This window comes from Juglans regia, chromosome 12, assembly GCF_001411555.2.
Source record: "Juglans regia cultivar Chandler chromosome 12, Walnut 2.0, whole genome shotgun sequence".
Taxonomy (NCBI): domain Eukaryota; kingdom Viridiplantae; phylum Streptophyta; class Magnoliopsida; order Fagales; family Juglandaceae; genus Juglans; species Juglans regia.
The window spans coordinates 11,706,496-11,711,939 of NC_049912.1; the positions used below are offsets into that span (position 1 = coordinate 11,706,496).

Below are 5,444 nucleotides of genomic sequence, written 5' to 3' on the forward strand. Positions count from 1 at the left end.
CTAGACCCCGGATTTTGTCGAAGATGAGGATTCCTCTTATGTTCCTGTTTGGATCACGTTGTTGAGTTAGCCGCCGAATTATTTTTAGGAATCGATGTTGCAGAGTATGGGGAATGGTATTGGTCAATACCTAAAGAGGGATTACGCCACGGCGTGTGTAACTTGCCAGGAGGCCAAGCAAATTTGAGTTGAAATTGATGTTTAGCAGCCACTACGAAAATATTTTTGGTTGGGTCCCCCATGCCTTGCTAGAAGCCACTTTCAGGAAGTCTATTTCGAATCAACCCCCTCGTACTATGTTTTTTGTAGGAAACAAGGGCATGTTAAGGCTCGGTGCTCCAGAAAGGAATGTCCTACGGATGGGAAAAAAATAACTGTTAATGGGTCCGTGCAAGAGGTTGGTAAAAAGAAGGCTATCAACAATATGTTGAAGGCTGTAGGTAATTGTAATGGTGATGTAACCAATAATGTGTCGAAGATGGTGGTGGGAAAGTCTTCAAAAACCAGAGAAGAGGTTATTCTCGATTCTATCCGTTTGAGAAAGGAAGGATCCATCGGGCAGGTATATGATGTCTGGTACGTCTCGATGGATGGGGAAATTTTTTAAGCATGTTTGGAAGAATATAAAGAGGAACCGTCCAAGGGGATGCTTTCAGCCGAAGTGCAGATTCAGGTGAGTGTTGGGACTATGAGTGAAGAGGAATTAGAGGATCCTGTTTCAATGAAGGTAACACCGAATAGGCAACAACCAAATTGGCTTGAATTAACAGAAGCAGCTTATGAGGGGGACGGTCAGGCATTTGTGCAGAATTCAGTGCCAAGAAGCTCTAGAATTTGAGTTAGGTGGGTTGGGAGATAAGGATTTTTCTGTGGAGGAAGACGTGAATCATGCAGATTTTCTATCCAAGGCTGGGTCTGAGGGTGAATATGAGGAGGAATTGAATGAGTTAGCAGCAAAATCGTTTGATTCTGATTTGGATATGCATGTTCCATTGAAAAAAGTGAAAGGGATATGAAAAGAAAAATCGATTGTGGCATTGGAGCACCGCACTCATTCCAAAAAATTTCTTTAGTTTTTTTATGCAGATTCTTACCTGGAATATTAGGGGAATTCTTTTGTCGAAGAGTAGACTTCGGCGTATTTTGAATAAAAGTCTCCCTTCTATGGTGGCCATTTTAGAACCATTTTTAAATTCTAATAAGTATAGTAGATGGGCACGTTGGATGAAGTTCCCTTATTGTTTTAATAATGCGGAGGTAGGTGGTAAAATTTGGATTTTTTGGGATGTTGGTTTCGAGTTCGAATTGGTTTCTTTGTCCGATCAAGCGATTACTAGATGGGTTGTTCATGGGAATTGTCGGGTGTCACACTGCCCCAAAGACCTAATCCTAGACTGGGTCGAGGTCGCGACACATAAACTTGTTCTTGCCTTATCATTTTTAGTACTATATTTTTATGTCCCCACTTTTTTTTTTTTTTTTTCTACGAGGGGAATAAGGGATATGAGTGAACATGTCATACATGTACTCTGCACTTCTAATTTAAAAGAATCACCTGATAGAAGACCTGTTCAATATTCTAAGTAAAGGACTGTTAGAGTCCATCATCCATTCACCAAACATAACCAGTCCTAAATAAGAGGGGACTCAGTCCCTACAACACATACAAATAGGCATTTAACCTTTTTATGTGGGGTTACCGTCACCCCACCATAGAAGTTACACCATTACCATCACCCCACTATAGTATTTACATTATGCCCGAGGGCATATTATTTTAACATTAACCCAACAAAATGTTCCAACATGGGACCCATCATAAAAACATAAAAACATAACCATCATTATCAAAACCGAACTGACAGGGAATTTTAAGCATCGGCCCCTCCCTCCTCAGCAGTGCCCAGCTCCACAACCTCTTCATTCATACCTGGACATTTAAAACATAAACACAAAGTGAGTCTAATACTCAGCAAGCAGTACACCATGCCGTTAACTTATTAATCACATAATCTTTTCTTTTGAAAACATGCATACATAAAACATTTGCTAATTCTTGACAATGCTTTCATGCATAAACAATTTAAGGAATAACCATACTTTCATGCATAAACGTTTCTTTGCTTTCATGCATAACATTTCTTAGAAATAACTTTACTTTATGTTTCACTTTCTTTGGCCAGTACACACTTTTACGCCCAGTGTGTTGGGATTAGCAGTCTTTTGGACTTGGATCCCGCCCAGGGCCACAGGTTGGGAATCCCTTTCATGGGGGGCAGCACTGGGTGCACTACCAGCACTACTTACCCGATATTGCAATCTGCCCATTTTTTGGTACCCTTTCATTCATAAGGCCATTACGTACATTCATGCTTTCATTCCTTTTCTTGCAGTCAAACATTTTCATTATCTTTTCTTAGTTCATATGCATATGTATTTCTTTGAAAAGAGTGTTTCATGTCATGTTACATATAGGCACGGCATAGCTATTTAAGAGAGAGCATGCATAAAATATCATGATGCATTACATTACATGCACACAATTATAATCAATGGGGTACTTAACCGGGGCAACCAATAAAGGCTTGTACATAATATATACTCAGTCTTGAAAAGAACATTTAAAGAGAGAGAGACATTCTTTCATAAGAGAGCTTTGTGTGTAAGGAGCATGGTCATAGCTACTTACCTTGTGGCTTTACAAGTAAATTCCTTGAATCTTGAAATTAAACTCCTATTCAATGAAAGGGAATAACATATTAAAATTCATTTCACTTAAGACTTTACTATCGAATACCCATACGCGCTCCCTTAAATACCAAATGGAATTAAGGCGTCTTCCTTGACCCATTTAGCTACATACGTGGCACTAAGTCAACTCTTAGTATTCTCCTTCCAATATTTAAGAACCCATGAGAGTACGAGGCTTGCTTGCTGTCCCTTTTTTTTAAAGGCTACTATTTTCTATACATGGGATAGGTAGGAATCATAAGTTAAAAAGTATAGGATAGTAGGGGTTTATTTAAGCATGGTAGGGAACAAGGAAGTGCTACAAAATCTGAAAATGTCGGCGAAGAGGGCATTTTGACAGCTTTGTAATATCATGTGGAAGTAAATCTAACAAAAGGCCAATGCCCACAAGAGGGTTGGTTTTTGATCACTTGTCTTCAAGAGTTTCTCATACTAAAGTTTATCTTGATTAAACAAAATGGGTGAAGTTGTGCAAGTGGTAAAGTGGCCTGGTTTAGGCTTCCAAACCAGAACATATTTTCAGAATTTCTGTAGTACATGGACAGCTAGCAAATTCTCAATGCTTTCATGGTCTTAAGCACCCCTTACTTAACCAAAACCCAATCATACAGTTACTAGTACAAGAGTGGTAAAAACTTAGAAAGCCTCATATATATATATATATATATATATATATATATTCTAAAAACAATACTAATAAGGAGATACAACTGTTGGCAAGTTTAAGAACTCCTAAGGTCAGCTTACTAATTTAATTTAAAAGTCTTAGTGGCTTACTTAGGCCATAAATCTTAGGAAAACATGTCTAAAATTATAAACTTTAACTCCATAAAATTAACACGTAAAGACCTGACTTTAACAAAATTAAAACATGGCTTAAGCTTTTGATAAAACACAAGGATGGACTTCTATTTTTGCTTTGTGCAACACACGGTTGGAACCCCCCAAAACAAAACCTAAACACACACACGGCCGGAACCATAAAACAACACACACACACACAACTAGAACCATAAAACAGAACACACACACACACGATTGGAACACCAAAACAGAGCAAAGTATATCTCACAAAATACATTCATTCCTCTATTCGGCTACTACGCAACCAGAGCAGCTAATAGAGGGAACAAATGAGAATTAAACCCAGAATTCACTACACAGCAATCGGTTCACACAATATTTTGAAACCCCCAAATCACAATAAAATTTCATGGAAGATGAAATACCTGTTTGGCTCCCCTTTCAAGCCACGAAAATACACAGCAAATGAGAAATCCGAAATCTCAAAGCTGGGACACAACAGAAAATTTCTTAAACAAAACCCTTGGTTAAACCCATAAATCTAAGATTTCAAACTGGAGATTAGAGTTATAGAACTCACTTACAAGGTCAATTTCCTTGAAGGTTTTCGGTGGAGATCTTAGGTTTACGAAAAGAGAGAGATCGGCTTTGAGAGAAGAGAGATCGCATGGGTTAGAGGAAACCGAGAGGCGAAGGAAAAACACTTCAGAAATTTTCTCTTTTGTGTGCCTTAGAACCGACAGTGAATGAGAACCGACAAGTGAATGGAGAAGAGAAAGGGAATCACTTGCTTGCTCAGGAAGTCGAGGGATACAAGTGGGAAATGGACTACTAACTTGTCTTGGAAGCTATCGTGTAGGAGAAGGATGGAGATTTTAATCTAGCTTATGTGAGAAGCTACGGGTTCGAGGGAAGGAAGTCAATGAATCTGACCAAGCATATCCCATAAGCTAGGGAATGAATGGTGAAGATTAAAAAGAGTTTGGACCATTTCTTGGGTAAATAAAATTAAAGGGATTGAAAGGAAATATTGCAAGGTCATAAAAATCACACCCTTGAATTATTTGATGACCCACTTTAAAATAAAAGCACACCCATCTTAAAATAAATTAATAAAATACTGAAAGTCTTTATTTCAAAATATTTAACTTAAAGATATTAATAGATGGCATAAAGACCTACGTAGTAGGATTTGGGTATTACATCGGGTATTTGTAAACGTCATCTATGCTAGTTGTTTTATGGCTAAAAGAATGGAATTAGGGGAGCGTCTAAAGTCCAAAAAATCCTTGTGGGCTTCCATGGTTCATTGGGGGGGATTTTAATATTATTCGAGATAATAGTGAAAATAGGAGTGGTCTCCTACAAGCTCCTCGGGTGAAGAGGGAATTTAACGATTGTATCCATGAATGTGCACTTGTGGACCTGCCTTGTGTCAATAATCGGTTTTCGTGGTGTAATGGAAGGAGTGGGGGGAGAAGGATTTGGGCTCGATTGGATTGAGTTTTGGTGAATTTGCAATTCTTGAATTACTTTGGTGATGTTACAATGTCATATTTGCCCATAACTTCTTCGGATCATGCGCCGATGTTGGTACAGCTCATCAGGGAAAGGGCGGTTTGTATTCGGCCTTTCAAGTTCTTCCGCATGTGGGGAACTCATGAGGGCTTTCTCCCCTTAGTACGAATGGTTTGGAATGAAGAGGTAGCAGGGTGTGCCATGGTTTGCATCAATATGAAACTTAAAAGGTTAGCCGTGCATTATGTTTGTGGAACAGAGAGGAATTCGGTAGGGTGGAGGTAGATCTCAAAAAGGTAGAGGACTGTATTTCTAAGCTGGAAGTAGGGTTGGCCCATACTTACTCGAATCAAACTGAGCAGGAGTGGCTG

At 38.9% G+C, this 5,444-nt stretch overlaps 1 long non-coding RNA gene across 2 annotated transcripts; it reads right to left on the reverse strand.

Annotated features, from left to right (window-relative positions):
* Positions 1–1,556: 1,556 nt before the first annotated feature.
* Positions 1,557–4,469, reverse strand: LOC108992399. Of its 2 annotated transcripts, XR_001996312.2 has the most exons (4): positions 4,140–4,469; positions 3,981–4,043; positions 2,690–2,734; positions 1,557–1,930 (listed from the first exon to the last, which is right to left on the reverse strand). It is a non-coding gene; the product is annotated as an uncharacterized LOC108992399 (long non-coding RNA). The 2 variants fall into 2 exon arrangements; XR_001996311.2 differs by lacking the exon at positions 2,690–2,734 and having other exon boundaries at positions 4,140–4,456.
* Positions 4,470–5,444: the final 975 nt, after the last annotated feature.